The sequence below is a fragment of the Taeniopygia guttata genome, chromosome Z, assembly GCF_048771995.1.
Source record: "Taeniopygia guttata chromosome Z, bTaeGut7.mat, whole genome shotgun sequence".
NCBI classification, from domain to species: domain Eukaryota; kingdom Metazoa; phylum Chordata; class Aves; order Passeriformes; family Estrildidae; genus Taeniopygia; species Taeniopygia guttata.
Window position 1 is genome coordinate 49,456,610 of NC_133063.1, and position 18,567 is coordinate 49,475,176.

An 18,567-nucleotide genomic window follows, 5' to 3' on the forward strand; every position below is an offset into this window, starting at 1 on the left:
CAAAATGAATCAGATATCCTAATTTACCCTATGAGGTTAAGTTTCCCACTTCTGCAGAGCTCTTTTTAATTCTCACTATATTGCTGATCTAGTCATATAAATAGATCTTAATTTAAAATCCGTTACCATCGCTGTTTTTACAAGTTACATGGATCATTCAAGTCATAAGTACCAGATAATTCTTAGTGTATTTAGTTTCAAAAAACTCCTGTACAGACAGTCAAATGAGTTGAGCAAACATTTTGCAGAGGGAAGACTGAGATACAGGAGCCTCACTTAGAAATGCAGACACTTAGTAAATATAGCGTCATGAATTGCAGATGACAGCATAGTTTTATGGTACCACCTTATGCTTGGTCCTAGCCATGGCAAATGTGGAAAAAAATTCACTGCCTTATAGTTCAGAAATGTTCTATGAGAGACATCAAGTTATCTTAAATCTTCAGTTAAAAGACTTGCAATCCAAATCTATTACAGGGGTATTACATCACTACTGTATTCAGTCTCAGAAGGCTCAAAATAGCCTGAATATGTTGGATTTGTACATATAATAAACACTTACCACCATGGTCATATTTATAAATATTCTAAGTTTCAATTTAGGTTTAAAGTTTCAAATTAAATTCCAGGTTACAGGGTAGAATACAGTATTCTACTCATTTAAAAAATCTTAGCAGGTGGTGTCTGTTGCTTGGACTGAAGGCTTTTTAACCCAGGCATTTCTGTCTTTATGTTTTTTATAAATTATGTAGAAGTGATAAGCCTCCTCTGAAAGTGTCAGCATCCTTATTAGGTTATGTTAACAGAAATCCTAACTTCAGAAGGAAGTGTACAGATTGAACCTGAGTTAGAAGACAGTCTGAGGACAGAGCACCACACAAAAAATGAAAGGTGTGACCCTTCTGAGAGCACACGTTATCTCTGTAAACATCTTAAGGCTGTCCATGAAGTAATGGGATACTTCAGCTGCCAGCATGGGCAGGTCTTTTGTAATGCTTGAAAGATAGTCTGTAAGACATGAAAGGCAGATCTTTAGGCAAGTAGGGTAGAGGTTCATAGACATCAGTGTGGCAGAAGGGAAAGTATACAAACTCTGAAACCTCCCATAGAGAGTAAGCAATACATGATCTCTCTTGGATACAAAAAGAATGGGGTTTTAAACCTGCCAAACCAACAACCAAGATCTGCCAAAACAAAAACCAATAAATGGCAACTTTTTTTCTTCTCATAACTTTTTTCTTCACTTTAAGAATTCTCTATGTGGCCTGCAGAATAACCAGCCCAGCAGTATCACAGGTAATTTTTATATTAGTATCTTCATAAACAGAAGTCTAAACTTGGAATTTATGTCTAACATGCAAGGAAGTAATAAATTCCATAGATTTATAATATACTCTTAACAGTCAAACAAATCAATGAAAATATAGTTGAGAAAGCAATATATTCAGCAAGGAAATCAGATAATCTTTTTTATACATCATATATGAAGACTGTATTGTATGAGAACGTGCCACATTCTGGTATGAGCTAGCATTGTTCATATGGGCTTATTTCAAAAACTATTCTCTGAAAAACATCTTTAGCTGATGTCAGGTCTGAGCTGAAAAATTACCTGGACTTCTTTACAGACAAAAGTAATCACACAGAAATATTTAATTCCTTTTCTCCAAACCATCACCATAATAAAACAAGAAACTACAGCATTTAAATACTTTCTACAATCTTTTCCAAGCTGTTTGCTAATCTCATTCATCAGGTGAGATCCAAAAAATTAGTTTGGTATTTTGGTGCTTAATACTTTAGTGCCTAAAAGTAAGAATCCAAGGTGCTGATAAATTCCCTATACAATGACTGAGAGGGAATTAGACAATTCTAAGTAGTAGTCAATCTAAGAAGGAGTAAATACATCCAGGGAGCAGAATAATGTTAAGGAATAATGTTAGCAGAAAATGCTAAGGAAAAAGAAATCCCAGAATTCTGTGCCTTGACTGCCTTAAAGATGCAGTTATGAAATTTCAGAACTCAGAGCCCTAGGACACATGTGGTGCTGACACATTTACCTGGGGAGACACTTCCTAGTCATGGGGTGACTGATCTGAAAATTTGCATTTTTGTTATTGATGTCACAAGTTAATTCTCAGCCCTCAAACTGGCCAATTGTTTAGTTTGGCTAGAATTCATTCTGGCAGAAAAAAAGGCTTTGGACAGCAAGCTGAGCAAAGGCTTACAGGAATCAAGGCACTGCAGATTAAGGATATATAATGGTACAACTAAGGACAGCTAAAGCTGTGTGCTGCTAACAGGCAGAACAGCTCTGCTCTTGGCCTGTGGGTGTTTGCTCCTTTCCTTGCATTAGCAATGGTTCTTCCTTGGTACTACAGTCATCCCTATCAGGAAGCTGAACTGACTTAAAACCAACATTACAGGGGGAGAAAAACTGCATTCCCATCAGATCATCCCACTGTCTCTGCATCCACCTAGATAATGTGCAAACCACCTAGGAGGGCAGGGGAGTCAGAGAAGGGAGACAAGGGCAGGACAATACCGGGAGCAAAGAGGAGACAGGCTGGACTTGCTGCTGGAATGTCAGAACTGTTTTAGGTATAGCTTAAATCACACCTGCTGTTCAACAACAAAAACCAAAGTTGAGAATTTCAACATTGACACACAGATCACTGTTTTCTCCTAAAACTGTAAAAAAATGTAAGTAAAGACTGGTAGTTTTATCTTTAGCACAGCAATCTAGTGATTCAAACACTTTCCTTGTCATTAGAAAATGCTGGTTGCCTTCTATTTTCAGGGAGGGGGATATTTCGGCGTTACATCACACAAGAAAGACAATTGTGAAACCTGTTTGGAGTACTTTGGTTTTTGTAGAGTTGATAAAGATGTCTATAGAAAGCATCCTGGTTTTCATCACAGGGTAAATGAGACAATTATAAAATAATGTGGGAAACAGAAATGAAATTTAAAAAAAAAATAAATATATGCAGTTAATTCTGTAAATATAAGCCCTCTTTCTATAAAATTATTTCACTTTTTGTTGCTGTCTGTTACATTTTAATGCTTGTTCTATCTAGAAATACAACCTGTCTCAACACAAGAAGAGATACATTCAAACATATTTTTTTTTTTTACCCACTCCATGAAGTATAGCTATGACTTTATCTTCCTCTTCTTTGGGCTCTTACTTTAGAGTCTGGATACACAAATCTCTGAATAGTGAGTACTAAATAGCATCTCTTTCTTTACTTTTCCTCAGTTTCAGAACTTAATATGCAACATTAGTTAGCCCAAAAAGCTTCTTAAAACCTGAATGCCAGGTTTTAAGGCATTCAGTCCATTGCCTACTTATTGTTAAGAGTCTTTATAGACATCCAAGTGCTAATAAACGCAACATAAAAGAACTTGCTTTTCATGTTACCAGAGGAAAATGTCAGACCAAAGGAAAAGCATGAAAAGAAATATTTGTCCAAGATTCTCTAAATGTCACCGAGGATATGATTTCTAGTAATTGAGTTCTAGTAACGGCATTTCCTGCATTTTCACACACAACTCTCAGCTGAAACAATTTGTGTGTAAATAAAATGACAGTGTGTAGTCATCAGTACTGCTTTAATCATGTTATGCAGATACTGAAGTCACATATTCTACAGTTTCTTATTTTACCCTTTTTCAGAAGATGAAGCAGAAGAGAAATAAATTTCAAACATTAATTAAATAAGCCCTGTTTTCATTTTTGCATCTCTCATGTCTCTAAGTGTGGTTGCAGAAAAAGAATCATACCCTTTCTAATGTTTGGGAAGCCTAAATAAAACTTACTAAAACCTCTTTTGTTTTTATTCCCCATCTTTGGGAAAACCAAAAGAAGAATTTAGGCACTCAAAGTGTAATTTTTACAGAACTTGAATGTTTACATTTGTTTTAGGCCACATCTGCAGTATCAAATGTTTTAAACCAAAATGATTTACCTGTCCAAACTTGCCATGCTCTGCATTCCAAATTCACTTTCAGCTTTGCAGCTCTCACCTGAGGGCACTTGGAGCCCACAGCAAGACACCCCTGTGCCTAAGTCCTTAGAAGAAAAGAAAGAAATTAAAAAGGGGAGAAAAGGGGTGGGGGGGGGGGAAGGGGGGGGGAAGGTGTGCTCTGCAGTAGAGAAAGTGAAGCTAATATTTATTCAGAGATGAAAATTCTGAGTGAAGAAAAGAATTTGTCCTGAGGGTTTATGCAGCACAGAAGTGGGTGTAAATTATCTCATTCTTATCTTCTTCAAATTTGCCTAGTAATTTGAATTCCTTCTAGACCACTGAATTAGGATATCTTAATACCAAATTATTCCTGTAGCTGGCATGACTAGTTTCCTAGCCATTTTTATTCACGATATCAGACTTTTCCTAAGTTGTTCCCTTATAAATTATAAGTTTACACAGTTACAAAAACAGAACAGAACACTCTCTAATTCTGTCTCCTAAAGCTAAATTATCCACAGGAACCATAAGGAAATAAAGTGGCAAAAGTCTTCTAATTAAATCCTGTTGAAATTGGTTGTGTTCAGAGCATCAATTTTGTATATACTAAATATCTGTCTCTATAAAAAGTTTTCATTATACAAGCCCAATTCTGAAATTTATGAATTGCTTGTACTACTCCAAGTTTGTTATTTTGTGACTTCAAATCCAAATGGACTCATTGTTTTCATTCATCAAATACTTGTGTTGCTTTAAATTTACTAACAGGGTGAAGAGATGCTTATAATAGTGGTTGAATTATGAAAATATTGATATCTGGAGTGCAAGAATTAATGCACCACTACCCTGCAAGGTCTGAGTATTTTTTTCTCCGTGTCAGCAAAATCTTTGCCTCGGTATTCTTTATATGTCACACTTTACACTTTCCAAAATAAAAGCCACTGTGTGGCTGTGTGAGAAATTCACTTCCAGCACTTCCAGATGGTCTGCACCCTAATGCCCAAGTCTGCCCTGGTGGATTTCAAGACAGCTATTGAGTCTACTCTGCAATGATGCACATCTCAGGCCATCTGTAAAAAACATTACAATAACCTCAGCAAAATGTACGTAAGTTTGGTAGCTGAAGATAGTTTTGATCCCCCTTACTGTTAGCTGGCTTATGGTTTTTATCTGTAGTGTGCTGCTGCCCAAATTGTGTCCTGTTATGACTTTTGAGGTAATGCCCTCAACAAAAATCAAGCGTATGTCAACACAATGATTAATCAGCCTGATTTAAGACCCTGCCGCACAAGACCTTGTCCAGTGAAATTTTGAATATCTCACTGACAGGGACTCCACAACTTCTCTGGATTTCAAAGTCTATCGCCATCTTATTTTAAAAAAGTCTCATTAAGTCCCTTGTTCCAACTTGTGTCCATTGCCCTCTGTCCTTACACTAGGCACCTCTGGGAAGAGAATGTATCTATATCCCCTGGCTCCACCCCCCCCCAGCTCAGTGAAATATTTCAAGATAGCAGTAAGATCTGCCTCCTTGTCTGCCTCTTTTGAAGACAGAACTACCACAGTTCTCTCCTCATATGTCACACGTGTTCCATCCCCATGATCAGCTTCACAGCTCTCTGTTGGACTTCTCCAGCATGTTGATGTCTTATTCACACTCGGGAGTGCAAGGCTTGACACTGTAGTCTGACTGAGGTATAACTAGTACCAAATAAAGGGGAATAATGGGCTCCTTTGACCTACTGGTTACACTCTAAAAGTCATCTTGTTAATGTGGTTGGCCTTCTGCAAGGGCACACTAACATAATCTTGTGAAAATATGCTGCTTCTAATAGAGATAAAGCTACCTATGATACTGATACTGAGTTACAAGATCAGCAACAGCAAAGCTTCTGTTTGGACTGTACACTTAAATTTTATCATCAGGCCTCTCTTACATTTTAAACAAAACAATTATGTATCTCTTACGCTTTACCATCCACCCTTAGGAGACATTCTCCACTCAAGATAGCAACTTTGCTCTTATTCCCTAAGGGAAAAGTATTACAAATAGTATTTGATCCCAAAGACTAAAGAGTGTAATAGGAATTACTGGTTCAAGGAGGAGATGTAATGAGAAGGAGCAAGGAGAAGTAATGACATGGGAAGAAAGAAAGAGGGACTAATGAAAGGGCAAAATGGGAAATGGTAGGGGAAAGGGCAAGAGAATTATTGTAGAGGTGAACGCTGGGAAGAAATAGTCTTTAGTCTTTAAAAGCATCTGGAAAGTCTGGCAATACTAGCAAAGGCCTCTTCTCAAGCCCCAGAGCCTACTGCAAAAACAGACCCTGCTGACCTCCTCTGTCAAACCCTTTTAAAGTTCTGAACACTATAAAATCTATCCTAGTGTTTCAAATAAACTCAGTGACTGCTTGCAGTGCGTGAATCCTTGATCAGTCTTTTGGCTCTGCATAATCAACTTTCCACAGTACACTGAGACTTTGGCATTGCTTCTCAGTGGCCAGTGCCAGCAGCAACCTGAGTTTCAACCGTTTTAAATTTGGAAGGATTAAGAATTTAAATCTAAATTCAGTGACTTGCTTAGTCTAAAGAGATATTCTATGCTTCAAATTTATTTTTTAACAAAATCACTCAACAAGTCTAGTAGCTGTTCTTAAACCAGCTGAGTTTCTGCTAATTTTGCTTTTCAGCTTTCAAGCTTTATATTCCAACTATCTTCCCATTTTTTTAGCCATTTGCCCCAACAGGACCGAACAGGGCATTTTTCTGTAATGAACTCCTTTCTCCATGACCACAGCTTTCACTGTGGACAGCAAAAATGTTGCAAATTGGGCTTTATTTATTTATTGTATTTGTTATATAACACCCATCCCCATGTATCTGGCTGCCCTACAAAAGTTAAAGGCAAGAATAAATAAAATAAGGCCATACCCAGTGGCCAGAGAGAAGCAGCTGTACTGCCAAGAGAAGAGCCAAGAAAAAACAACTCTGAGAAAAAGAGCTGTTGAGAAAATCAAGATAAAATGATCAAAGATGCATCATTCAGAAAGGTCAGCAGAGTTTATTATTGAAGCTTTCACATGCCCAGTCTGCTTAATTGCCTTTTATAAGCATTTTACAGTGAGCCCTGGAGGCTAATGCAAGTGGAGATGGTGTACAAACCGACCACTGGAACCAAAAAATGCTCAGCAGCTGTCCCAAAGTCACAGCAGTGTGAAAAAAAAATGAATTATGACAGTCAACTATAACAGCTTAACAAAGATGAGGACACAACGAATTCATTTGCTAGAGTCACCATCATAAAGAGTCATGTAAAAGTCACTGTTGCATAGCAGCAACCAACCAAACCAAAACAAAATAAATTATCTTTACTACTAAAAAGGAAAGACAATATCACAAATACTGAAGAAAAGTTCTTTTTTCCATGGTATAACAAAGACATCAAAATTATAAAAACAGAAAAAAAAATTAGCCCTCCATCTATCTCCCACCCTGAGTATCTTATAGAAATATTAGTTAACTGCACTTGAAATATGTCTCTCCAAACAGTAGGGAAGTGTTCTTTCTTCTATTTGTTTAACACAGCAGAATACAGAAAACATATAAATTTTGAACCCTAGCAGTACAGCCATATTATAATAAATTCCTGCACAATACAAATGCCAGCCAGATCTCCCTAGCTTTTTACTCAGTGTGACTATATAAAAATTTTGAGTCCTGTCTGGAAGACACACAGTTTACATCCGAGCCAAACTGTCATCTGTGCCACTGGGCACAGTGAGATTGTTCTGCTCTTCTGCTGTTGCTTTTTCCACATCTTCCCTAAGCTGGCATGCTCCACTAGAGATACCTGCTTGTACTAGAATATATTTTAGGGCACACAGGGGCTATGTGTTCTTTCTGGCCGCAGCTGTGCCAGCTCACACTGTTACACCTCCTACTCGTCCTTGGCTACTCGCTGGTGCACCCCTCGCAGCGTTTGCGACACTTTCTGTCTTGCCAGCAGAGCTTTCCTGCAAGCACCTTTTAAAACATTTCAGGCAAACTGAGTCATATTCACAGGATTCAGTGGGAAACTTGCACATATGTCTAGTTCAAATAATAAATCCTAACAGTTCAAAGCAGAAGTCCAGGCTAATTTACAGGAATTGAAGTTGATAAAGTAATGACACCATAAATAATACCTGTTGCTCTAAGAATCTTATATCCCTTCTTTTTTCCTTTTATCACCAAAATCCTAAACACAATTAAATTTCCTCTACCATGATAGTTGTGGTTTGAAAAGCCTGCCTCTTAAAATTGCAATAAATAACCAGACATATTTTTATCTTCTACCAACCATAAGGCTCAGCCTCCTGGCAAATTTCCAGCTATAAAGATTTTGTTGCTGTTTCCCATCCTTTTATTCCTTTTAAAGGTATTTCCTCCCAGTCCCTAGACTCAGGAGAAGATACAGAGAGTGCATGCCATGCAAATGTTATAACAGAGCCAACAAATTGATTTGTTTGGTACAACCTACTCTATTCCAAGTCTTCAGGCAGAAAGCCCTTCAGGGCACAGTCTGTCTCTTTTCTGTGGTTAAATGACACAAAAGACCCAACCTACCCTGGGGACCTGGGTGCTATCTGGATTCTCTGAGATGCTTTATCTCCTTTCATTATCAGGCCATCCCAACAAGATATCATGGGCTGGGCTTAGCCTGCTGAGATGCTTCAACATTTGTCATCAGATGTTAAACACATGTGAAAATGAAGCACATTCCTTCTATTTCTTCTAAAAGACCTCCTTGTCCTTAGTCTCCCAGTATGTCAGTCTCAGCGCAAGGAAGCCATCGCCGAATCTGGGCGCAATTTAGCACACACAGGATCCTGTAGATCTTGTACTTGTCTGCAGCCCAATATAAGCTGGCCTCATAGTCAGAAAACAAACCTGCCGATATACACAGTCAAATGTGGATTTTTGAACACACAGAGTCTGCAGATGCCATGGTCATGGCGATAAGTACCTGGAACACAAATCCCTGTGAGCGTTCTGGCTCCACTGCTCATACGGAGTTACGAAATCACCATGCAAATACAGAGTGTTTTCTAAACTGCTCATCACACCGGGACCAAACCAAACACACGCAGAGACTGAATTACCTCTTGTCCATGAAGAAAATATTGCTTTTGATTGCAGGATTGAGGTTTTTGGCAGGGTACCAGGGAGCTCCCAGTGTGGCTGCCTGTATGACCCAGGAGTGTATATGGCTAGAGGGCAAACACAAGATTCCTGCTGTGCCAACATATCAACCTTTGTAAACACAAATATGGAATGAAAAATAAGAAGCAGCATGACCATATCATGGTATATGATATATAGGTAAGTGCTGTATTTATTATTCTTATGCAAATGCTCTGAATAAAAAGATCTTTGTGGAAGTTCTATCGCCTTTTCGCTCAAAAATAAAGCATTTCTGAACCCACAAGAGCTGATGGGAATATTTTTTCTCAACTTGATAAAAGATCCCAGAAGGAAAAATCTGATTTTAAAATGTCTATTTTATTTTTTTAACACCCTTTCAGTCTTTATTTTCATACATTATGGTATATGCCAGTTATCAAAGTGTATCTGAAGCGTACCATTGAAATGCAGTGTTCAAGGAAAACAGCTCTCCCTGACCCCTCAGACATCAGCTCCCTGCCACTGAGCAGGCCACATTCTGTAGGAATAGTATTGTGTGGCAAATGAATTTCTAATAATTTGAATTTCCTATTTTATTGTTATAATTTAATTAGAACTTCAGTTTGAAACTGATCTGAGGAAAACAGTTATTTTTCTAATTTTTTGATTGTCCTGTTTTTAAATTTTGAGAGAAGATATCATCATGATGAAAAATACCAGGATAGCTGTTTCAATCCATTTTCACTCTTTCAGATAACTTACACTAAAGTTTTATACAAAATTTCTTCACAGTAGTCCTGGGAAGAAATGTATAGCTCTTACTGCAAGCTGTGTGAAATATAATGCTTTTTTCTCAGAGTTTGATCAGGGGATACACATTTTTCTGAAAACAAAACAGCAAATTTCTTTACTTCATCTGAATTGCAACTCTCACATTTTCATGTGCTTAGAAACTCAACTTTTTACTCTTCATTCACAAAGAATCCACAGGCACCACCGGCATGAGAGCTGTGCCAGGAGTAAGGCAGCTTCAAGATCAAAGTGCAGATTTATCAAGAAAACAATGAAGAATAGGAAAATAAAACCACTTTAACTATGCAAAGTCATTGTAGATTCATACCAAGATTTCACTCATTACCACATTTGTGAACAAAAGGGAGAGGCAAGCATAAAAAGGAAAGGCAGAATGACATTAATGAGGTTGCAAAAATGCAGCTGAAAGATTTCTCCCTCAAGTTTCACATGTGTGTAATACAATCAGTGATGGATTAACATGCTGGAAGTGAGAGGTTTGGAAGATTTTCTGAACTCTGGAGAGTGTCTAGTTTAAAAGGGTGTTGTAGCTATTCTGAACAGTGTCTCCAAAAATGTTATATGGCAAAAATATTGCAATATTAAACTTATCTAATAACAATTTTGTTTCACTCCTCTTAGAATTTACAGTGTTAAAATGCAGGAGTATCTACAGGGAGGAGTTAATATTTTCCTGTCTGCAAGACTCTTATTCAAATATACTACAGAATGCTATACTGAGAGCCTCAAATACTGCAAAAAATATTTTCCAAATGTCATGGTCGAGTCAATTTAAGTAAATAAACCAGTGTCAGTAAAACCAGAGAAGTAGAATTTAAATGTGGTACTAGTGCATTTTTTCTTTGTGATCCCTTTTAAGATTTTTCTGCTGCAAAGCCATCAGTTCAGAACTTTTCTATTTGTGTAATCACTGACCAGTTTTGTGGTTTACACAGTGCTCCTATGATTCAGAAATGAGGGCAAGTACTGATTTCCACACACTTGAGTATAGGAAAAAAGTCAGGAAATGATCTTACATATATCGTTAGGAAAGGAAAAAGTAGTGTCAGTAGGGACAATCTTTTTTGATTGATTGTTTTGGAACAAATTCAGAAATAGAAGGATATTATTAGTATTGCAATGCTGGCAGGACATAACCTCTTCAGGTCTGGCAGACACAGTAAAACTGTGTCTGCTTTCTCTGCCCTGTGTTAGAACGAACATTCCTGTCCAGAGAGTGAAAGGCTTCAAAGATGTTAGCATGAGAAGAATGGTTTCAAGATTAGCACATATGAAGTTCTTTGAATATTGAAGTCAGGGTTTAGAATCACAGCATTGTGCTCATTCTATGGCACCATCCAAATTCCACTGATGTTTCATTCAAGATCTTTTTGATCTGTTGATAGCAGGAGGAAGGGGCAAGTAAACAGGCAGAGCCGTCCTTTACTCCTCTGGAAATATTTCTATATCCTGTGCAATTAAGTTGAGGCACTAGTTGAGACAGGCAGAGACCACAGATCTTCTAAAGCGTCATCTTCTCTCAGCTCTGACCACATTTCTACCACCAGTTGCACTTTCCTGTCTTTTATTGTCACTTGTCTCTGATGCTTGTTGGATCCTTTTGCAATTTGGTCCAAGTTACAAAGCAGCAAAGAGTTTTGAAATAGGAACATTCCTAACAATTTGTAGATGACCTTGCAGCCCACGTTATATTACAAAAGTCTCACTAGTTGGTCAAAGATTCATTCAAAAGCCACATATAGCTCTTGAAACAAAATTGCAAATTTTTCAGGCTCATAAAAGGCAAATACAGATGTCAGGAAAGTTCTTTTTTGTGGACTTTTCCTGGCAAGTAATGTAATCAAATGGCCACCTACATAATATTCATGAGGGTAAAAGTTTTTGAACGATCTTTTCTTAAGAAATGCCCAAAGCAACTGGTGGATACCTTAATACCTTTTGTCAGATTGAAGAATATCTTGTGAACAAGACTGAAATCAACTGTTTGGCAGAATTTTCACAGGATCCTCCACAGTGATAGCTTCTCAAAACATCTAGCTTTCAACACAGTCATAGATGCTGACTTATACTAATGCCAAGTAAAATCATAAACTTATCTACAAGTGATCTTAACATTAGAGTGTAGAAAATATGTTGATTCATCTCTACTAGAAGAGTGGACAACCTATATTTTTTTATGATGATTCAAAATTACCTCAGAACCTTCTAACTCAGAGTTAATTTGGCAGCTGGTGGAATTCATAATTAAATACTTAAAAATAACTGAAATATTATGTTTATTTTGCTATTAAAAAGAGAGAGAGAGAGAGAAAAGCAAAAGAAAAAAGAGAGGCAGAAATTATCTTGCTGCATGAAGACTGCTATTTATTCTGGGTGCTAAGACCTCATCTAGAAGTGATGTATGAGTACCCTATTACATTGTACTGCGTTAAAAGTACCAGAATGAACAGAGAAGTTCTGAAGTGGTGAGTCTGCGAGGTAGTATTATCATGACCTGATGCCCTTCAGCAGGAACTGAATATGTTCTTTCTTCAGGATCCTATGTGAAGGTCTCAGAAAATGAATAGGACTGTAAATTCCTCTTAAAGTGCTTAGGAATCCAGAGCTGGAACCTCCTTCTAAAATACAGTTTAGTAGTAAATTTTTTAAAACTTTATAATTCAAAAGGAAGCTAGAAGATTTCTTGTGCTCCTCTTCAGACAGTTTTTTACTCTAATCTACAGAGCAAAAGAGAGCAATTTAAGAGCTGCAACACAAAGATAACTCATGAAAAAAGGTGGGATAGGTCCTTTTACATGTACCAATGTGGCTTCAGAGGAAAAAGTTCAGAAAACAATCTGACACAGTAGAAAATAAAACTGAGTTTATTATTACTTTTCAAACTTGTATGGAAATTTCTGAGTTTAGTTTGTGTTTTCTTGAAGAAATTTGAGGAAATCCTTATTTGGGATGGGGAGAAAGCCTGTGATCATTAACCTGCATCAACCACAAGAGTCCAGTAGGGAAAGATTACATCTGATGTAAAACAAAAAACTCATAAAGCTGTTAAAACTAAGTAAAAACCCTTAAATGAAAAGAGTCATCAGCAGATAACTAATGAGGCAGGATGAAGAGTTGAATTATTCTATATGAATACTATGTCCAAAGTGTTATTACACAAGAAGCCAAATGAAAGCAAGACTATTGGCGATGGAAATCAGGTACCTAGATGACATCCATCCTGGATTACTGGGCAAAATGGATTTCCAGGATTATTCTCTATTTCATCCATCTGAAACACAAAAAAAATGTGATTCATGACTCCTGCACTATGTTGCAATTTTTGAGGCTTTGAGGGGCCTTTACTAAATATCTGCTAAATATTTTTAATGTGAATGAAGAAAAGTTCTCTGATAGGCAGAGAGATGCCTTTTCTGGATCACTGGCCCCACACCTTGCAGAGCAGGAACTTGTCTGTGGAAGATGGGACTTAGATAGAGTTCCTGGAGTTTCTGGTAATGAAAATGAAATATATGAATGCCACATATCTATATTTCCCTACTTAGTGGGAAGGGAAATCAGAAGTATTTTACACTTATTTTGCACCACATTAAGAAAGCCCTTAGGTATTGGGAAAGAAAGGAATGAAGTTCCTAGCGTCCCTGATAAAACAGGGGAAATAAAAAATTTAAAATTTTAACCTGAGACAAACCATATTTGATTTTCATGGTATTCACACAGATCTATCAAAGTAAAATGTTATTCCTAGAATCAAACAGGATTTCAGCTGTTTATATTTTTTGTGCAAAGAGGAGTTCTGAGTCTCATTTGTTAATGAACTACTGTAAACTTCAGTAGCTTGTGATTTTAGAAAGTTCTCATAACTTGTTTTAAACTGACAAAAAGCATCACAAAAGTGACAGAACGTGATCATCTCATTTCACTCATCTCTCATTTTATTCTCCTGTTTTGTGTTATTGAATCACTGGGACTCACTCTTCAATAATTTATCAAGAACCTGATCAAAGAATTAAATGCTCTCATATTCCTTGGCCTAGAGGAAGTCAGGAGTAACAAATACTTTATAAGTATTCAGATTGCAGAAAAAATACTGTTTTAATGATACTTCTCCCAAAATGCCCCCTTCTCATAGGTGATGTGTTTTTAACATTTAGTCTAAACAAAAACTACTGGGTAACTCTACAAAGACATTTATAATGATTTTACAGAATTAATGAATCATCTGGAAAATAATATCAAAGCACAGCTGACTGGGTTCCTATTCAGCACTTCTGAATCACTGCTCATTGAGCAAAGCAATCACTGGACAATAGGGGTTTTGCCTGAGCAAAATGTGAGTCAGGGGACCTGGGCTCGCATTGTCTTCACTGGGAGTTTTGCCTGCATATGGAGTGAGCTGAGACTTGTGGTGAATGGGAACCATTCACGGCGTGGCTAAGCAAAGCACCCAATACATCACCATTCTCAAGTTAGCACTAGGTGGTAGACATAACTGGAAGAAATACAGACATTTTTGGAGCCATGTAAAAGGCTTGTGTAAAGCAGCATTTTCAAACACATTGTCTCTTATTTCCCCTTATTTTGGCCTAAATGTTTCTGTTCTGAAAGGCATCTGGCTGTTCGCTCTGACATTCCCTTTGGTTTAACAAATTAATTAAAATAATTCCCTTTCTGCATGCAGTCTGTAGGCGGAAGAGACACCTCTGTTTGGAAGAGCTGACATCCTTGCTGTTTAAAAGGGAAATCTGTTCCACTGTCCATACCCTCTATCATTGTCTATTTGGAGGAGGAAGAGATTTCTAACTAGCCAGTTTTCAGCATGCAGCTATGCAAGTGCATATCCACTGCGTAGAGACAGTGCTACATGTTTATAGTACAAATTTCTCCATGAATCCAGTATGAATGACGCCTTCAAGATGCCTCCCAAACCACTGAGAGCTGGTGTAAATGGAACACAAGTAAAAGCTAAAGATGAAAAAGAAGATACAGTGAACTAAAGAAAAAGAACAAGATGGCAGGAGAAAAAGAAGGAAAAAATAACATGAGTGAACACAGGGAAAAGGACTATTACAAACTACCCAAATAAAGCTCATAAAATAAGGAATGGTTTGGAACAGGCATCTCAGAATCAAACAGGGACAAGGTCTAACTTTTCCTCAAAACTTGGATTCATTGATTCCAATTAAAACAAGACCCATTCAGAGTAATTTTACTCTGACTCAAAGGAAACTTGTGGTGGGCTAAGGAGTAAAATGAATGAATGAATGGAAGTAAAGAGAGAAGGAAAGCAGTGAACCTGCAAAAACATGGGGAGTAGTTGTTTTACGAAGGAAAAGAGGGCAAGGGGGGACAAGGACATTAAATTAACTTGTCTTGGGGTAGAAGTTCAGAATGGAGTAGACTAGATGGAGTAACTGAGAACATGAAGACAAATCTGATATGTAATAATTACTGAATCCGTAAATGAGGGACAGGATGCTATATTATGGGAGAGGTATTAGACTTACATCTTTCTTTTAATGATTTCTGGTCCAAATGAAAAGACTACTGTTTGTTTGCTTTCTATAGATGCATTTATAATGTATGTCATAAAAGCTTTCATTGTATGTCACAGAAATCTCAATAAAAACAATGTGCAGTGTATCAATCCTTTGTCTTGTTGCAGAAAGATGGCATTAAAATGTAGATTCAATGTATCTTTTTTGTGATTGTATTTAATGTTTAATTACAATGATCTGAACCTATTTGTACAACAATAGTATTTATATCCTCCCAGAAGCTGAGCGAAGAAATGAGTGCTGACAGAAAAGATTGAAGTAATATATCATACCAGTGACATGCCATCTTTCCTTTGAAACACACTTGTTCACACTATAATCCTTAATTTTTCTATATATATGATGACAGGCATTTGACCAGATTTCAAGAAGAACAATGAGTAATAAATATTAAAGGAAAGTTCCTATTTTAAGCTAATTGCTGATTACCAATGAATTCTGTGAACTCTGGATCCCAACAGAGAATGGAATTTCAGAATGAAAAACACAGCAAGAAAATAAGCGCTGATCACCACACAGCCTGAGTGTCTGGATGACAGGGATACTATGAGACAGATATTTTGAGATCTTCCATGGTATATCAAACAGAGATTCTCTAAAAGACCCCAATTACTTTAAATCATCCTAGCCTATGTGAACTAAAGACACAGAAGCAAAACAGAATTTCTGCCACTCTGTTTTGCAAACCTGATGCTGCTTTTTCCTCTGCAGAAAATTTGCATGTTTTCTCAGAGCCTGTTTCTTTCTCACAATAAACAATGCAAAGCCCTCCTGCCAAAAAAATGTCCAAATGCTAAACAGTTGCTATTATAGTCATTATTATAGCAGCAACTTTGAGCTGTGTGCTTTTAAATTATAATTATTTTTACAAAAGATTTTTGTGTGTCTTGATTGCAGTAATTATGATTCCATAGTAGTAAATGTCTATTTAAAAAGTCACGTTAGCTTACTGCTCCAGCTAAATTAGTTTCCTTAAATGAACTTCATGCAAATGGGTGGGTTTTTTCTGTATTTATCTTACTTGCTATACTAACAAGAAATTAGGATGCATTAAACAGCTGATAAATTATTGTTTCATTACAAAAATAATTATGGAGAAAGATGTCAAATGAAAAGCAATGTTTTTTATGAAAAGTGCATCATGCAGATAATACCATATTCTAATTCAGGAATGTCCACTTCTCTTTAGTCTTGTTTCTCACCTATCTGCCTTTGCTTTGTAAGGAGGACATCTGGACATCTCAAAAAAAAAAAAAAAAAAGGCAGTGGAAAAGGAAAAAATAATTCAAGACCAATCTGTTGTACAAGCTAGCACATGTGCTAATGATAAGCTTTTATCTAGTTTAAAGAATACCCACTATAAACAACACAAGATCCAAGAAACGGGCTTCTTCAACAGCAAGTCTGGGAATTAAGACAGAAAGCAGTTCAGCTAGTGGGACATCCAAAAATGATGCTACTATCCCAAATCAGGACCTATGTGGGACCATCACTCTGTTACCACTGTGACAGGCAGGGATTGAAGGTCATGATTTAAATTGGCAGAGTACCCAGTGGCACTGAGTACTCTGCTGGAGCATCCCCGGGGCACTCTCAGGAGCTCTGCTGATTCACAACCTACTGAAATTTAGCAGCTGATCAGAGAAAAGGCTTTTAAAAAAGGAAATTGGGAAGAGGAAACCAAGAGGGACCTGAGCGACAGGGGGTAGCAAATTTCTGGCTCTAATGCCATGCTCTTTTGTAACTTGCCACAATGCTGTATTAACTTTTCAAATGAACCTGTCTACCCCTCAGCACCCATTTAAGTGGCTGCCACTGGCTGTGGGAAAGCCAGCAAAGCCACAGTGTACAGCCACTTGCATCTGAAATGCTATCGGCTACCCACGAGATCCCATTCGATCTCTTACAATGACACAGTCCCATCCTATCCCCAATCCTTCCTAGACAAGTTTGCTTATTTTTCGGTGAGAATCACCCCATTGTACGTACAGACATTCACATCCTTGATAAGACAGTTAGGGGAAAAGTTCACGAGCCACCTCCTCTGCTGGTATAGCTTCATTTCCCTCCCTCTTTCTCCCAAGAGTGAGTGCTGATCTGACGCCCTGTGTTGAAAGGAAACAAGGTTGTCTATTCAGCTGCAGTCAGACATACAGTGTGTGTTAAGGCTCAGACAGCCTATGATACTGAGTGGAGATACTGAAGGTTCGTGTTTCTCTGCTGGGAATTTTCACAGAGCAGAAAAGGAATGCTGCCTTTTTTGTGTGTGACTTCCGACTGACTACTGACAGAGCTCAAAAGCATAAAATCACATTTATTCTCACAGCAGAAGACCTCAAAATGCAGGAGGATTTGTTGGCTGGCTTGAGTGAGCAATGTTAAGACTATAATGGGACATCAAATTGAAACATAGAAACAGAGCACTGAAAAATTGAAGTCCTGCTGATTAGATTGGCCTGTACTACACGTAGTTCATCCTAATCTTAGACAAAAAAAAACTTTACTTTTGAAATGTTTTTTGACAGAACGGTAGCGTTTTCTAAAATAATTCAGTCATTACCATCAAAATAACATTTTAACACTGACTTGGGAAGTTTTTTTGGTTAGTGAACTTGACCTATGGTTTACAACTTCTCAAAGATAAATTGAAATAACCAGTAGAGGAAGTTTCCTCTAGAAGTCACCAAAACATGCTTGATTCATTTCATGGAGTGCTTTTATAAGGTGTGAACTGGATTCCTTTAGGAGAAAAAAAACCAGACCATACAATCTAAGAACTAAAAGGTGATTGAGGCACAAAATGAGGTTAGAAGCAATCCAGTGTAATACTTCCAATCTGCAGATTCTGCAAACTTCATTCTTAGAACCAGCTATGGAGCTGCAGAACTTTTCCTGCAGTACTTCATACTTGCTAACAGCTCATGGGATTTGTTGTTGTTGTTGTTGTCATTGGTTTTTGGTTTTTTTTTTTTTATGATTGTAGTGCACATGCTGGCTAAATTTGGCTGCCTCACATTTGGCTAGCCATAATAGAGGTATTCATCAAATTCCCCTTTGATATT